The following is a 16,207-nucleotide window of genomic DNA, read 5'->3' as shown; positions in this document are numbered from 1 at the left end:
GGTCCTCCTGACTCCGCAGCAGAACCGTGGTCTGTGTATCCCTGGCACCCGCTCACGTCAAACTTACCGAAGCATTTCCAACGCAGCAGGCCCAGTATTTGGGCCTCTGCCGGTAAGTTTTGATACAACTTTTACTTCTCCCGTGTACACCGCAACTGTCTGTGTCTTCTCTCCGCTGTGGGCTCCTCTTGGAGCCCTCGCGAGTAAGTTTTGCTCTGAACCACTGGCTAAAGCAACTAGCTAGCTGCTCGCTACTCTGCCATTACTCGTTACTGGTCACCGCTGTTTTCCGTCCTCAGCCACCACCATCTCCACCTCAACAAGCTTACCTGCTGGATGTAGCATGCTGTGGCTAATCCTGTGGATATTCCTGGGGTTCTCGTCGCTCCTCTACACCCGGACCCTCGGCTCCTCGACGCTAGCTCTCGTTAGCTTCCAGCTACCGCGCTCCACCGGGACCATGCCGCCGCTCCACTCCGCCGCGGCCCACCACCCGCGTCCGACGCCTGGTCCACTCTGGCAAAACCATCCTCCGCACAGCCGCTCAGGACGCATGTTTTCATACAACTTCACGTCGCCAAACTCCATTCCTTCCTTCTGGTCCTCCTGCCGTCCCGCAACTTCGTTACGTCATCACAACAAACAGAATCTGTCCAATCTCCGTCCACTTCCTCAGTCCTCTCAGCCAATCACAAAGCAACACCACCTGAAACTGGCTCTGTTCAACGCCCGCTCACTCAACAACAAAAGCCTGCTGCTGAATGAATTTATAACGGACAATAATCTGGATTTCCTCTGTCTAACAGAAACCTGGCACAAACCCCTGGACTATTTCTCACTAAATCAGGCCACTCCCCCCAACTTCACCTACATGGAACAAGCTCGCGCTGAGGGGCGGGGGGGCGGTGTTGCAGCAATATACAGAAAGGACATTAAAGCAACCTCCATCCCCATTCCTGTCATTCCGTCATTTGAGCACGCTGCCTTCAAACTACCTGGCCCCACTCCTCTTGTCACCGCCGTCATTTATCGCCCCCCCAAACCAAACCCCTCCTTTCTCTCGGATCTCTCGGATTTTCTGACCCAGCTCTGCTCCATCTCTCCCTCTGTTCTCCTCCTGGGTGACTTCAACTTCCACATCAACGATGCAAACTGTAAACCTGCTGCTGAATTCCTGGACCTGCTACACTGCCTCAACTTCACTCAACACGTCGACTTCCCCACTCACGCCCGCGGCCACACCCTCGATCTCGTCTGCTCCACCGGCCTCACCATAAATCAGCTCTCCAGCCTCAACCTCCACGTGTCTGATCACCTGGCAATCACCATGGACATCAACATCCCCATCCCCACTCCCAAAGAAGCACGCAAAATATCCTTCCGCAACATCAGATCCATCTCCCCCTCTGCCCTCTCAGCCTCTCTTGCCACTCAGATGTCCGCCTCCCCTCCCCCGTCACCCGACAACCCCTCGGACCTCGTGGATTACTACAATCATACACTCTCCTCCTGTCTTGATCAACTGGCTCCCATCAAAACCAAAACAGTCTCTTTCGCACGCTCAGCACCCTGGTACACCCCTGAACTCCGCAAACTGAAATCCCGTAAACGTCAACTCGAGCGACTCTGCAAGAAATCTGGATTAACTGTTCATCAACTCGCCTACTCTGATCATCTCCACCAATACAAGGATGCCCTCAACTCAGCTCGCTCCACCTACTTCTCCAACATCATCCATTCCGACTCCTCCAACCCAAAGGCTCTCTTCTCCACAATCAACAAACTTCTCAAACCCAATGACAACATCTCCAACTCCTTCACAGTCTCTAAGTGCAACGACTTCCTCTCATTTTTTCAATCCAAAATCCAGACCATCTACAGTAACCTGACCACCTCCTCCACCCCCTCCACCTCCCCACCTGTTTCCCCCCCCTCCACCTCTCAGCCCCTGTCTCACTTCTCTCCCATGTCTTCAGCGTCTCTTTCTACAGTCATGATGGGCATGAAAACCTCTTCCTGTGCTCTGGACCCCATCCCATCCACATTTATAAAAAACTGTCTCCCAGCCATCTCCCCACTCATCATCAACATCGTCAACTCCTCCTTCAGCTCTGGATCAGTCCCGGACACCCTCAAACTGGCAGCTGTCACCCCCATCCTCAAAAAACCTGGACTCAACCCTGACACCATGAACAACTTCCGGCCCATTTCCAACCTCCCTTTCCTGTCAAAAATTCTGGAACGTGCCGTCGCCACTCAGCTCAAGACCCACCTCACCTCCAATGATCTGTTTGAAACATTTCAATCTGGTTTCCGCTCACGTCACAGCACAGAAACAGCCCTCATCAAAGTCACCAATGACCTCCTTCTCTCCTCCGACTCCGGCAACCTCAGCATTCTCCTTCTCCTGGACCTCACAGCAGCCTTCGACACCATCAGTCACACCATCCTCCTTTCCCGCCTGGAATCATCTCTCTACATCACCGGATCCGCCCTCTCCTGGTTAAAATCCTATCTCACCAACAGACATCAATTCATCAGCATCAACAACTGCTCCTCCTCCACTGCCCCTCTGTCACAAGGCGTCCCCCAGGGTTCGGTGCTTGGTCCTCTACTCTTCATCCTCTACATGCTCCCCCTTGGCAACATCATCCGCCGCCACCGCCTCCACTTCCACTGCTACGCCGACGACGTCCAACTGTACATCTCCACCAAATCCCTCACCTTTGCAACCCACTCTACCCTGACCAACTGCCTCGCTGAAATCAAATCATGGATGCACTCGAACTTCCTCCAACTCAACTACAACAAATCGGAAATGCTCATCATTGGCCCAAAATCCCTCACCAAAACCGCTCACAACTTCACCCTCACCATGGACAACTCCATTCTGTCTCCCTCCACTCACATCCGCAACCTCGGAGTTATCCTGGACAACAACCTCTCCTTCCAACACCATGTCAACCACATCACAAGGACTGCTTTCTTCCACCTCAAAAATATTGCCCGTCTCCGTCCATCACTCTCCTTCTCTACCGCTGAAACCTTGATCCACGCCTTCATCACCTCAAGACTCGACTACTGCAACAGCATCCTCTACGGTTCAACTTCCAAGGTCCTCAATAAACTCCAATACATTCAAAACTCTGCCGCCCGCCTGCTCACCCACACCCGCTCCAGAGACCACATCACCCCAGTCCTCCAGAAGCTCCACTGGCTCCCCATCCCTCAACGGATCCACTTCAAAATCCTTCTCCTCACCCACAAAGCCCTCCACAACCAGGCCCCCTGCTACCTCACCGACTTGCTCCACCGCTACACTCCCTCCCGCAGCCTCCGCTCCTCTGACGCCAACCTCCTGTCCCTTCCAGTCAGAACCAACCAGGACCTGGTACTATAACTGGTACTACTGGTACTATAACTGGTACTATAACTGGTACTACCAACCTCCTGTCCCTTCCTGTCAGAACCAAGCACCGGACCTGGGGCGACAGGGCCTTCTCCATCGCTGCACCCACCCTCTGGAACTCCCTCCCCAAAAACATCCGTGACTGTACAGACCTCCCAGCATTCAAATCCCATCTCAAAACCCACCTTTACAGAACTGCTTTTAATGTGTGATTAATGTCCTGTCTCATGTTGTGTCCTTATGTACTGTCCTGTGTAATTGTAAATTGTATTATGTGTTTTGTTTTAATGTAAAGCGTCTTTGAGTGCCCTGAAAAGCGCTATATAAATAAAATGTATTATTATTATTATTATTATCAAGGCAGCAAGTGGTGGAATTCAGGTGGTGTATGATGTCAGCCAGGTTCCTATGAGTAATTAGAGAGAATTGTGTCCAGGTTTCTCTCATTGGACACGGAGACAAAATATATTCTGTGTCTACCATTGAAACACTGACTGACTGTCTGATTTTCTCAACATTGTCGCAGAAATTAGTGTACTCTGCAATGCAGTCAGTCATCGAATTGATGTTGTTTCCATGGAGACGGTCCCAATCTAACACAGTCTCACAGTCACACTCACATGTCAACAGCCCTACTTGAGTTTCTAAATGTTGAGAATGATGTGACATGGGTTTTTGTTTTTTTAATTTAGAAAAACATTTTATGTGTTGCTAGTTATGAGTTTTGTGGCTCGTTGATCTAGTAGTATGATTCTCGCTTTGGGTGCGAGAGGTCCCGGGTTCAATTCCCGGACGAGCCCCAGTGACTTATGTAAGTTGTAGTTTTCTCCACCAAGTAGCAAAACTCATAGGACTTCAACCAGGCCAGAAAGTCCCAGCTAGTTCTTCAACCGGTCTATCAAGGTATTATGGTATGAATGAATGAATGAAAAACTTTATTTCGAACATGCTAAAAAATATATATTTAAACCAAAGAACAATAGTTAAATAATAATCATGATAAATACAGTATAATAGAAATCATAACAATCATAAACAAAAACATGCCTCACTGGCTTTTTTTTTTTTTTTTTTCTTTTTCTTTTTTTACATGCTCGAAATGGAGCAGGGAGAAGTTAAAAAAACTTATTTAGCCCTGCCCCGGTTATTTACAACACAAAATATAATTCGCCACCCTAAATTAAGCCGTATACGTATACATATACACATACATACATACATACATACATACACCTACCGTACATACATACATACATACATACATACATACATACATACATACATACATACATACATACATACATACATACATACATACATACATACATACATACATACATACACATATTCATATTCTCCATACATTATAATACTCAATATACACCATGGAGCAATACATTATACTTTATATATTATACATTTAACTAGAACCTTCCTTTGGCATATATCATATACTGGTCAACATACATACATCATACAAATTCAACTATCTAACACGCTATTTTTTTAATGTAACTCTTCCTGTCTATATCTCATAATAATGCATTCTTTATATCTTTTTTTGAACTGGTTCATACTTGAGCATTGCTTGAGTTCTACATCTATACTGTTCCATAGCTTGACTCCGCATACTGAAATAGAGAAGGTTTTAAGTGTTGTCCGAGCCACTCTGGTTTTTAGATTTAATTCCCCCCTTAAATTATACCCCCCTTCTCTATCAGAGAACATCCCCTGAATATTCCTAGGGAGTTGATTGTGTCTTGCTTTATACATTATCAAGGCAGTTTTATATTCAATAATATCTTTAAATTTTAAAAGATATGAATTTGAAAATAATCTATTAGTATGATCTCTATATCCAGAATTGTGTATTATTCTTATAGCTCGTTTTTGGAGTATAGTTAATACATTCAGTGATGATTTATAAGTATTTCCCCAGACCTCTGTACAGTAGTTCAAGTATGGCAAAACCAGGGAACAGTATAGCATGCGTAGTGAGTTATAATTTAATAAGTACTTAGCTTTATTTAAAACTGAGACACTTCTAGATAATTTATTATGTATATATTTTATATGAGATTTCCAGCTAATTTTATCATCAATTATTACCCCAAGAAATTTGTTTTCTGAAACTCTCTCAATTTCAACACCATCTAACTGTATTTTTACCTGATTATCTATCTTATAATTACTAAATAACATTAGTTTAGTTTTAGCCAGATTTAACGACAATTTATTTTTATCAAACCACCTTTTTAACTTATATAATTCAGATGTAACCTTGTCCAATAGCTCCTGTAAGTTTTTTCCAGAACAAAATATATTTGTGTCATCTGCAAAAACTACCATTTTGAAGATATTAGATACATCACACATATCATTTATATACAAAATAAACAATTTCGGACCCAGTACTGACCCCTGTGGGACCCCACAAGCAATGCTCAAGCATGTAGACACAGACTCACCCAACTTCACAAATTGTTTCCTATCACTTAAATAGCTTTGCACCCAATTTAACACTATTCCTCTAATCCCATATCATTCTAATTTATTAAATAATATATCATGATTAATAGTATCAAATGCTTTTTTAAGATCTATAAATACCCCAGCTACATAATTATATGCATCTATAGAATTCGTTATTTCCTCAATAGAATCCATCAATGCCATAGCTGTTGATCTGTTTGCTCTAAATCCGTATTGACTGTCACTGAGTAGACAGTGTTTTCAATGAATGCATCTAATCTATTGTTGAAAAGTTTTTCTAAAATTTTGGAGACTTGAGGAAGTAAAGAAACAGGTCTATAATTCGTGAAGTTGTGTCTGTCCCCAGCTTTAAATATTGGTATCACTTTAGCTATTTTCATGCCATCGGGAAATTTACCGGTTTGAAATGATAAATTGCAAATGTATGTTAGTGGTTTAGAAATCTCTTTGATTATCTTCTTTACTAGTTTCATATCTATATCATTACAGTCAGTGGACATTTTATTACTACAGTTATCAACAATATCTATAATTTCACTCTCCTCTACTGCTGTAAGAAACATTGAACATGGATTTCTTTCTATAATATTGTCAGTGTATTCTTCAGATGTCACAGGATCAGGAATATTCTCAGCCAATGTTGGTCCTACATTCACAAAGAAGTTATTAAAGCTGTTTAGTACCTCATCCATATTATAATTATTAGTGTCCTTATCAATAAAATATTGTGGGTAATTCACCTGTCCAGATATTAGCCTTATATTTTTAATAATACTATTTAATATATTCCATATTCCTTTAATATTATTTTTATTGTTATCTAATAGTTTGCTATAATAATCCTTCCTGCATCTCTTTATAATATTAGTTAACTTGTTTTTATATTTTTTATATTTATCTTCTGCCTCCTTAGTTCTTCTTTTAATAAATTCTCTATACAATGTGTTTTTCTTTTTGCATGCATTTTGCAGTCCTTTAGTGATCCACGGTTGATCTATATAATTATGTTTTCTGTTATACTGTTTTATTGGACAGTTCTTATCATATATTATTTTAAATATTCTTAAGAAATTGTCATATGTTCTATCAATATCATTTTCTGTATATATAGATTCCCAATCCTGTGCATTTAAGTCATTTTTAAGTGCATTGATGGCTTCCTCTGTTTTTACTCTTCTAAATTGCAGCTTGGGTTCTAACACATTTTTTTTACAATTGCAGTCATATAGAGTAAACACAGGTAAATGATCACTTATATCATTACAGTTTTTTCTGAAAGCTTAGGCGCTAATTATGTTCTTGTAGCACAATTTCTAAAACTATTAACACACATAGCAAAACCACTCACTGAGTTAGTGAAATTAAAAGCACAAATACTGCTTTGCACTCAGTTTGTAATTTTGTAACACACACTTTTCAAAACTGTAGGCACAATTCACTGCTTACACTCAATTGCCAAATTTCCAAAACACTCCTAGCAAAATTATACACATGTATGGCTATTATTTACACTATTTTGCCAACTGTCTGGCACACTTTCACATGTGAAAACAATTTTAGAGAATTAGTTCACTTTGCAATCAGCCTAAGCACTATAAATAAGCCACAGGTAAGCTGTCTGTGTGGAGCACAATGGAAGGAGCAAGAAGAGTAAGAATCAGAGGAGGCCGAGGAAGAGGACGTGGAGGTGAAGAAGCAAGAGGTTTAGAGGAAGTTAGAGGAAGAGGACTAGGAGCAGCAAGAGGAGGACGAGGAGGGGGAAGAAGAAGGGCCAGAGCAGACCTGATATGTCATCATATGGGACAATGTTAGTTTCCATAGGGCTGCTTTGGTCCGCAACTGGTTTACTGATCACCCACTCTTCATGGCACTCAACCTCCCCCCATAATCTCCATTCTTACTGTAAATCCAATTGAAGAGTTCTTTTCTGCCCGGCGCTGGAAAGTCCACGACCGCCTTCCCCATCAACACACAGCCCTTTTACAAGCAATGGAGGAGGCATGTGGAGATATTGAGCAGGCATCATGTCAGGCCTGGATACGGCATACAAGGAGGTATTTTCGCCGGTGCCTTGGACTGGAGGACATCGCATGCCATGTGGATGAGATTTTGTAGCCGGACCCAGAGAGACGGCATGATGTAGGCTGATTGTCTTTTGTTTGTGAATGTATTATTTTGTGTTCTGTGCTGTGTCTTTGTTTTGACGAGTGTGAATAAACACCAATACTCGAAGTTTGGATCCCTGTGTGTTTACAGAACTATGACAAAAGTATGACCTCAAACTGACCTAGCCACCTTGTGCACAGAAAAAGAAAAAAGCCAGATGTGTTTTGTATTCATACCATTAGTGTGTAGTTGGCTAATTATGTGCTTAGTAAATGATGGCATGTGTTTACTGTCTGATATGAAAACACCATTTTTACTAAGGTGTGTAGAGTTAATCAAACTGTGTTTGATTTTGCAAGAGAACTATAAAGTTTTGATAATTTGGTGAAAGGTTTTCTCATTTGTGTGTAGAGTTTAGCAAAAATAGCCAATGTTGCAAAAAATGTACTTAAGGATTCAGAAAAAACTGTAATTAATAACCCGCTCCTTGTTTTATTATATATATCATTAGTAAATATATTATCTATTAATGTAGTACTATGGGATGTAATCCTACTGGGTCTAGTAATGTTTGGATGTAAACCTAAACATCCAAAACTGTGTTAATAAATGCCTCTGTCATTCTATGATTGCTTGATTTCAAAAGATCAATATTAGTATCACCAGATATAAATAGTACTTTTTGATTATTTAATGTATACATTTCTTCTACCCAGGCATTAAAAACCTCAATACTAGTATCTGGTGCTCTATATATACAACTAATCAATACATTTTTACTATTCTCCATACATATTTCAACTGTTAAACATTCTACTAAATTATCAATCACAGTTGTCATATTTTCTATCACCTTATAGTTCAAGTTACTATCTACATAGACAGCTACTCCTCCTCCACCTTTGCATTTCCTATTTATATAATTAAATTCATAACCCTCTAACCCAAAGTCCACACCTTTTTCCTCGTCAATCCACGTTTCTGATATGGTAATTATGTTGAATGGTTGTGTGAAGCGACTTAAGTACTGTTTGATTTTTGTGAAGTTAGTATACATGCTTCTGCTATTAAAGTGGATTATTGATAATTGTCCAGCAGCCTTGATTGTCTGGTTATATTGTTCATCAGTATAATAGTAACAGTTGTCATTGATGTTGGAAAAAAAATGATTGTCCGGGTCAATGTCATTTTCTATGTCCAGTTGCTTATGGTCAGTATATTCACATGTTTTAAGTTCCAGCGTGTCGCAGTCCATAATCATTTGCCTTAACTGTTCATTGTCTCTTGTGATAGATGAATGAGTTATTTATGTGTGTGCCATGATTTAAAGATGATTATGTCACGTATGTTGAGTATGGAGTACCTTGATTCCGTCCATGAAGCCATTATAGCCTGTCCAAGTCCTCCATGCTTCGTATGCATTGTACCTTTGCTTCCTCCGGTGGTCCGTTGAGCTTGATGTATACTTTGCAGTTGGTGCTCCATGTGGCTTGTATCTTGTCCTCCTTCTTCATGACTCGGGCTTTCTTGGCGATGTCAGCGTTGCGCTTGGTGAGATGTTCATTGAGAAAAACGTCGGTTCCATACAGCTTCTTTCTTTGTTTCATCAAGGCAATTTTCTGTTTTCGGTTGACGAATCTCATGATGATGGCTGTGTTGGTTTTCTCTTTCTTGTCGTTCCTCTTCGGCAGCGTGTGACAAGCCTCAATGTTGTTGCAATTAAAGTTGATCTCTTTTGAGTGGAAAAATGCAGCTACCTGTTGCTCCACCGAGTTGGCCTCCCGTTCGCTGTTCTCTCCCCCATTAGCAGCCGCCGCCCCCGCCATGGCATACGACCTGGGTTTGAGTTTGAGTCCGGTAACAATAACATCGTTTATCCTGCTGTATTGTTCCAAATCCGAGACTCGGTTCTCCAGGAGGGCAATTCTCCGGTCCTTCTCCTGGTTCTGTTGTTTTAGCAGCTTTACCTCCAGCACCAAGTCTAGTATGGTTTGCTGCTGTTGTTTAATGGTAGAGATCTCCTCCGCCAAAAACTCCAGTGTCGACTTAATTCCCTCGCCTTCCTCTGCCGTGAGGGTCTTCTTAGGCGGCATTTCGACAAGGTAAAATAAAGATAAAAAAAAAATTCAGAGCTCACATGCAGACACACAAACAATTGACTGGGGGTATAAAACAGCCTTTTCTATGATTTTACTAAGAAAGCAGATGTTTTATACGGGCGTTTTGTTGGATGTTTTTGTTTATGTTCTTGTATTGACCAGACTAACCGGAAGTGGGTGGAGTCACACAGGTGTTCTTGATTTATGATTGTCAATAAATGACTCTGGCTTGCTCCTGAGAAAGCAGCATGTGCCAGTCAAACAAAGTGGATGATTGTGGCTGAGTTATTTCCTCCGTTATGGTTTCCTATCGGCACAACTCTTTTGGTAAATTACTCCCAATTAACATGCACCGGGCCATCTCAAATAAAGTCCTCCAACTTCTTTCAGCTGTCCCATTCTGATGGGGGGAATGAGGGGCTGATCTTTCATGTCTAATGGAATTTCTGCTGAGCAGTGACTGAAAATCACATGATGTAAATTCAGTTCCATTATCTGATCTTAAAGCTTTAATTTAACCATAAGGTGCAACATCAGCAATAAACTTTTCTGTACCTTTAACAGCATCACTCTTGGCTTTTAAGAAATAAGTAAAGATGGCACCAGAATAGTCATCAGTAAACGCTAAAGCATATCTAAATCCATCTTTTGCTACAGGCTGTACTGGTCCTGCCAGGTCTGCATGTACTAGTTCTAGAACACCCTTTGTTTTTTCATCTGGTTCTCGATTTCGGCTCTGTGCAAATTTTCCTTGAATACACACTTCACATTTCATTTCAGACTTTTCAGATTTGTTCTTAATTTTCACACCCTTTGCAACACTCTCCAGACTCAACACATCATCGTAATTACAATGGCCTAAAATTTCATGCCACGTCTGGATGTCATAGCAACCATCGCAAACATAATTTAGGTCCTTAACTGTTTTCAGATAAAACAGTCTGTCACACACATGAATGTCAAAAACTGCACCATTTTTGTGAATGAGTCTGTTCTGACCTTCTTTGAAGATTACCGTTGCTCCCTGGGCAGTTGCCGCTTTGACGGAGAATGTGTCCTGCGTAAACGACGGGACATACAGCGTGTCCGTCAGCAGCACATCCACAACTCTCCCGTTGATGTCTCTCAGATGAAACTTGGCAGTACCCTTTTTCTCCGCAACTCTGCTGGTTTTCACCCCATCAGCCAACTCCAGAACGTGACTCTGTGGCTTGAAGCTCGCGTCGAAAAACTCAAATCTGGTGATGTCTGTCACGATGTGCCTTGTTGCGCCAGAATCCACCATAAGGCCCCTCTCCTTCATCCTGCAGACATGGAGATGGTCCCAATCTAACACAGTCACACTCACATGTCAACAGCCCTACTTGAGTTTCTAAATGTTGATGATGATCTGACATGGGTCTTTGTTTTTTTAAGTTAGAAAAACGTTGTATGTGTTGCCAATTATGTGGTTTGTGGCTCGTTGGTCTAGTAGCATAATTCTCGGTTAGGGTGCGAGAGGTCCCGGGTTCAATTCCCGGACGAGCCCCAGTGACTTATGTAAGTTGTAGTTTTCTCCACCAAGTAGCAAAACTCATAGGACTTCAACCAGGCCAGAAAGTCCCACCTAGTTCTTTAACCGGTCTATCAAGGTGTTATTGTCAACCATGTCAAATGCAGCACTGTGACACCACGATTGAAATGTTGCCACTATCCGTATTGGAGCAGATGTCATTACGGACTACAACTGTCTTTGTGCTGGGATGTGGAAACTTGACTGGAGAACATCAAAACACTTATTTAATGTAAGGAGTTTGTACACACCTTGAAAAACAGCCTTTTCTATGATGTTACTAAAAAAGCGGATGTTTTATACGGGCCTTTAGCTGTTCATAAGTGACTCTCTAGACTGGCACAGAGGAACAATACCTGAACGCTGAGACTTATTCAAAACGTCTGAAAGCTCTGAGGCCATACAATGTGCAACACTCTTAAAAAACCCTGTTGCCAGAGTATCAAGGCAGCAAGTGGTGGAATTCAGGTGGTGTATGATGTCAGCCAGGTTCCTATGAGTAATTAGAGAGAATTGTGTCCAGGTTTCTCTCATTGGACACAGAGGCGAAATATATCCTGTGTCTACCATTGAAACACTGACTGACAGTCTGATTTTCTCAACTTTGTCGCAGAAATTAGTGTACTCTGGAATGCAGTCGGTCATCAAATTGATGTTGTTTCCATGGAGATGGTCTCAATCTAACACAGTCTCACAGTCACACTCACATGTCAACAGCCCTACTTGAGTTTCTAAATGTTGATGATGTGACATGGGTCTTTGTTTTTTTAAGTTAGAAAAACGTTGTATGTGTTGCTAGTTATGAGTTTTGAGGCTCGTTGGTCTAGTAGTATGATTCCCGCTTAGGGTGCGAGAGGTCCTGGGTTCAATTCCCGGACGAGCCCCAGTGACTTATGTAAGTTGTAGTTTTCTCCACCAAGTAGCAAAACTCATAGGACTTCTACCAGGCCAGAAAGTCCCACCAAGTTCTTCAACCGTTCTATCAAGGTATTATGGTCAACCATGTCAAATGCAGCACTGTGAGACCACGATTGAAATGTTGCCACTATCCATATTGGAGCAGATGTCATTACGGACTTGAACTAGAACTGTCTTAGTGCTGGGATGTGGAAACTTGACTGGAGAACATCACAACACTTATTTAATGTTAAGAGTTTGTACACACGTTGAAAAACAGCTTTTTTATGATTTTTCTAAGAAAGGGGAAGTTTTATACGGGCCTATAGCTGTTCATAAGTGACTCTCTAGACTGGCACAGAGGAACAATACCTGAACGCTAAGACTTATTCAAAACGTCGGAAAGCTCTGAGGCCATACAATGTGCAACACTCTTAAAAAACGCTGTTGCCAGAGTATCAAGGCAGCAAGTGGTGGAATTCAGGTGGTGTATGATGTCAGCCAGGTTCCTATGAGTAATTAGAGACAACTGTGTCCAGGTTTCTCTCATTGGACACAGAGGTGGAATATATATCCTGTGTCTACCATTGAAACACTGACTGACTGTCTGATTTTCTCAACTTTGTCACAGAAATTAGTGTACTGTGCAATGCAGTCAGTCATCGAATTGATGTTGTTTCCATTGAGATGGTCCCAATGTAACACAGTCTCACAGTCACACTCACATGTCAACAGCCCTACTTGAGTTTCTAAATGTTGATGATGATGTGACATGGGTCTTTGGTGTTTTAATTTAGAAAAACATTTTATGTGTTGCTAGTTATGAGTTTTGTGGCTCGTTGGTCTAGTAGTATGATTCTCGCTTAGGGTGCGAGAGGTCCCGTGTTCAATTCCCGGACGAGCCCCAGTGACTTATGTAAGTTGTAGTTTTCTCCACCAAGTAGCAAAACTCATAGGACTTCAACCAGGCCAGAAAGTCCTACCTAGTTCTTCAACCTGTCTATCAAGGTATTGTGGTCAACCAAGTCAAATGCAGCACTGTGACACCAAGATTGAAATGTTGCCACTATCCGTATTGGAGCAGATGTCATTACGGACTTGAACTAGAACTGTCTCAGTGCTGGGATGTGGAAACTTGACTGGAGAACATCAAAACATTTATTTAATGTTAGGAGTTTGTACACACGTTGAAAAACAGCTTTTTCTATGATTTTACTAAGAAAGGGGAGGTTTTATACGGGCCTATACCTGTTCATAAGTGACTCTCTAGACTAGCACAGAGGAACAATACCTGAAAGCTGAGACTTATTCAAAACGTCTGAAAGCTCTGAGGCCATACAATGTGCAACACTCTTAAAAAGCCCTGTTGCCAGAGTATCAAGGCAGCAAGTGGTGGAATATGATGTCAGCCAGGTTCCTATGAGTAATTAGAGAGAATTGTGTCCAGGTTTCTCTCATTGGACACGGAGACGAAATATATTCTGTGTCTACCATTGAAACACTGACTGACTGTCTGATTTTCTCAACATTGTCGCAGAAATTAGTGTACTCTGCAATGCAGTCAGTCATCGAATTGATGTTGTTTCCATGGAGACGGTCCCAATCTAACACAGTCTCACAGTCAAACTCACATGTCAACAGCCCTACTTGAGTTTCTAAATGTTGATGATGATGTGACATGGGTTTTTGGTTTTTTAATTTAGAAAAACATTTTATGCGTTGCCAGTTATGAGTTCTGAGTCTCGTTGGTCTAGTAGTATGATTCTCGCTTTGGGTGCGAGAGGTCCGGGTTCAGTTCCCGGAAAAGCCCCAGTGACTTATGTAAGTTGTAGTTTTCTCCACCAAGTAGCAAAACTCATAGGACTTCAACCAGGCCAGAAAGTCCCACCTAGTTCTTCAACCTGTCTATCAAGGCATTATGGTCAACCATGTAAATGCAGCACTGTGACACCACGATTGAAATGTTGCCACTATCCCTATTGGAGCAGATGTCATTACGGACTTGAACTAGAACCGTCTTAGTGCTGGGATGTGGAAACTTGACTGGAGAACATCAAAACACTTCTATAATGTTAGGAGTTTGTACACACGTTGAAAAACAGCTTTTTTTAAGATTTAACTAAGAAAGGGGAGGTTTTATACGGGCCTATAGCTGTTCATAAGTGACTCTCTAGACTGGCACAGAGGAACAATACCTGAACGCTGAGACTTATTCAAAACGTCGGAAAGCTCTGAGGCCATAGGCCTACAATGTGCAACACTCTTAAAAAACGCTGTTGCCAGAGTATCAAGGCAGCAAGTGGTGGAATTCAGGTGGTGTATGATGTCAGCCAGGTTCCTATGAGTAATTAGAGACGACTGTGTCCAGGTTTCTCTCATTGGACACAGAGGTGGAATATATATCCTGTGACTACCATTGAAACACTGACTGACTGTCTGACTTTCTCAACTTTGTCGCCGAAATTAGTGTGCTCTGCAATGCAGTCAGTCATCGAATTGATGTTGTTTCCATGGAGATGGTCCCAATCTAACACAGTCTCACAGTCACACTCACATGTCAACAGCCCTACTTGAGTTTCTAAATGTTGATGATGATGTGACTTGGGTCTTTGGTTTTTTAATTTAGAAAAACTTTTTATGTGTTGCTAGTTATGAGTTTTGTGGCTCGTTGGTCTAGTAGTATGATTCGCGCTTAGGGTGCGAGACGTCCCGGGTTCAATTCCCGGACGAGCCCCAGTGACTTATGTAAGTTGTAGTTTTCTCCACCAAGTAGCAGAACTCATAGGACTTCAACCAGGCCAGAAAGTCCCACCTAGTTCTTCAACCGGTCTATCAAGGTATTATGGTCAACCTTGTCAAATGCAGCACTGTGACACCACGATTGAAATGTTGCCACTATCCGTATTGGAGCAGATGTCATTACGGACTTGAACTAGAACTGTCTTAGTGCTGGGATGTGGAAACTTGACTGGAAAACATCAAAACACTTATTTAATGCTAGGAGTTTGTACACACCTTGAAAAACAGCTTTTTCTATGATTTTACTAAGAAAGGGGAGGTTTTATACGGGCCTATAGCTGTTCGTAAGTGACTCTCTAGACTGGCACAGAGGAACAATACCTGGAAGCGGAGACTTATTCAAAACGTCTGAAAGCTCTGACGCCATACAATGTGCAACACTCTTAAAAAACCCTGTTGCCAGAGTATCAAGGCAGCAAGTGGTGGAATTCAGGTGGTGTATGATGTAGGCCAGGTTCCTATGAGTAATTAGAGACAATTCTGTCCAGGTTTCTCTCATTGGACAAAAAGGTGGAATATATCCTGTGTCTACCATTGAAACACTGACTGACTGTCTGATTTTCTCAACTTTGTTGCAGAAATTAGTGTACTCTGCAATGCAGTCAGTCATCAAATTGATGTTGTTTCCATGGAGATGGTCCCAATCTAACACAGTCTCACAGTCACACTCACATGTCAACAGCCCTACTTGAGTTTCTAAATGTTGATGATGATGTGACATGGGTATTTGGTTTTTTAATTTAGAAAAACATTTTATGTGTTGCTAGTTATGAGTATTGTGGCTCGTTGGTCTAGTAGTATGATTCTCGCTTAGGGTGCGAGAGGTCCCGGGTTCAATTCCCGGACGAGCCC

At 41.9% G+C, this 16,207-nt stretch overlaps 2 non-coding genes across 2 annotated transcripts; both read left to right on the top strand.

The window, feature by feature from the left end:
• Positions 1-4,137: 4,137 nt before the first annotated feature.
• On the top strand, positions 4,138-4,209 carry trnap-ugg (transfer RNA proline (anticodon UGG)). Its single transcript has one exon. It is a non-coding gene; the product is annotated as a tRNA-Pro (tRNA).
• An 11,926-nt stretch (positions 4,210-16,135) lies between these two features.
• On the top strand, positions 16,136-16,207 carry trnap-agg (transfer RNA proline (anticodon AGG)). The gene has a single exon. It is a non-coding gene; the product is annotated as a tRNA-Pro (tRNA).

This window comes from Cololabis saira, chromosome 5, assembly GCF_033807715.1.
Source record: "Cololabis saira isolate AMF1-May2022 chromosome 5, fColSai1.1, whole genome shotgun sequence".
NCBI classification, from domain to species: domain Eukaryota; kingdom Metazoa; phylum Chordata; class Actinopteri; order Beloniformes; family Belonidae; genus Cololabis; species Cololabis saira.
Note: the sequence above shows the minus strand (reverse complement) of the source record. Positions and strands in the feature narration are given on the sequence as shown.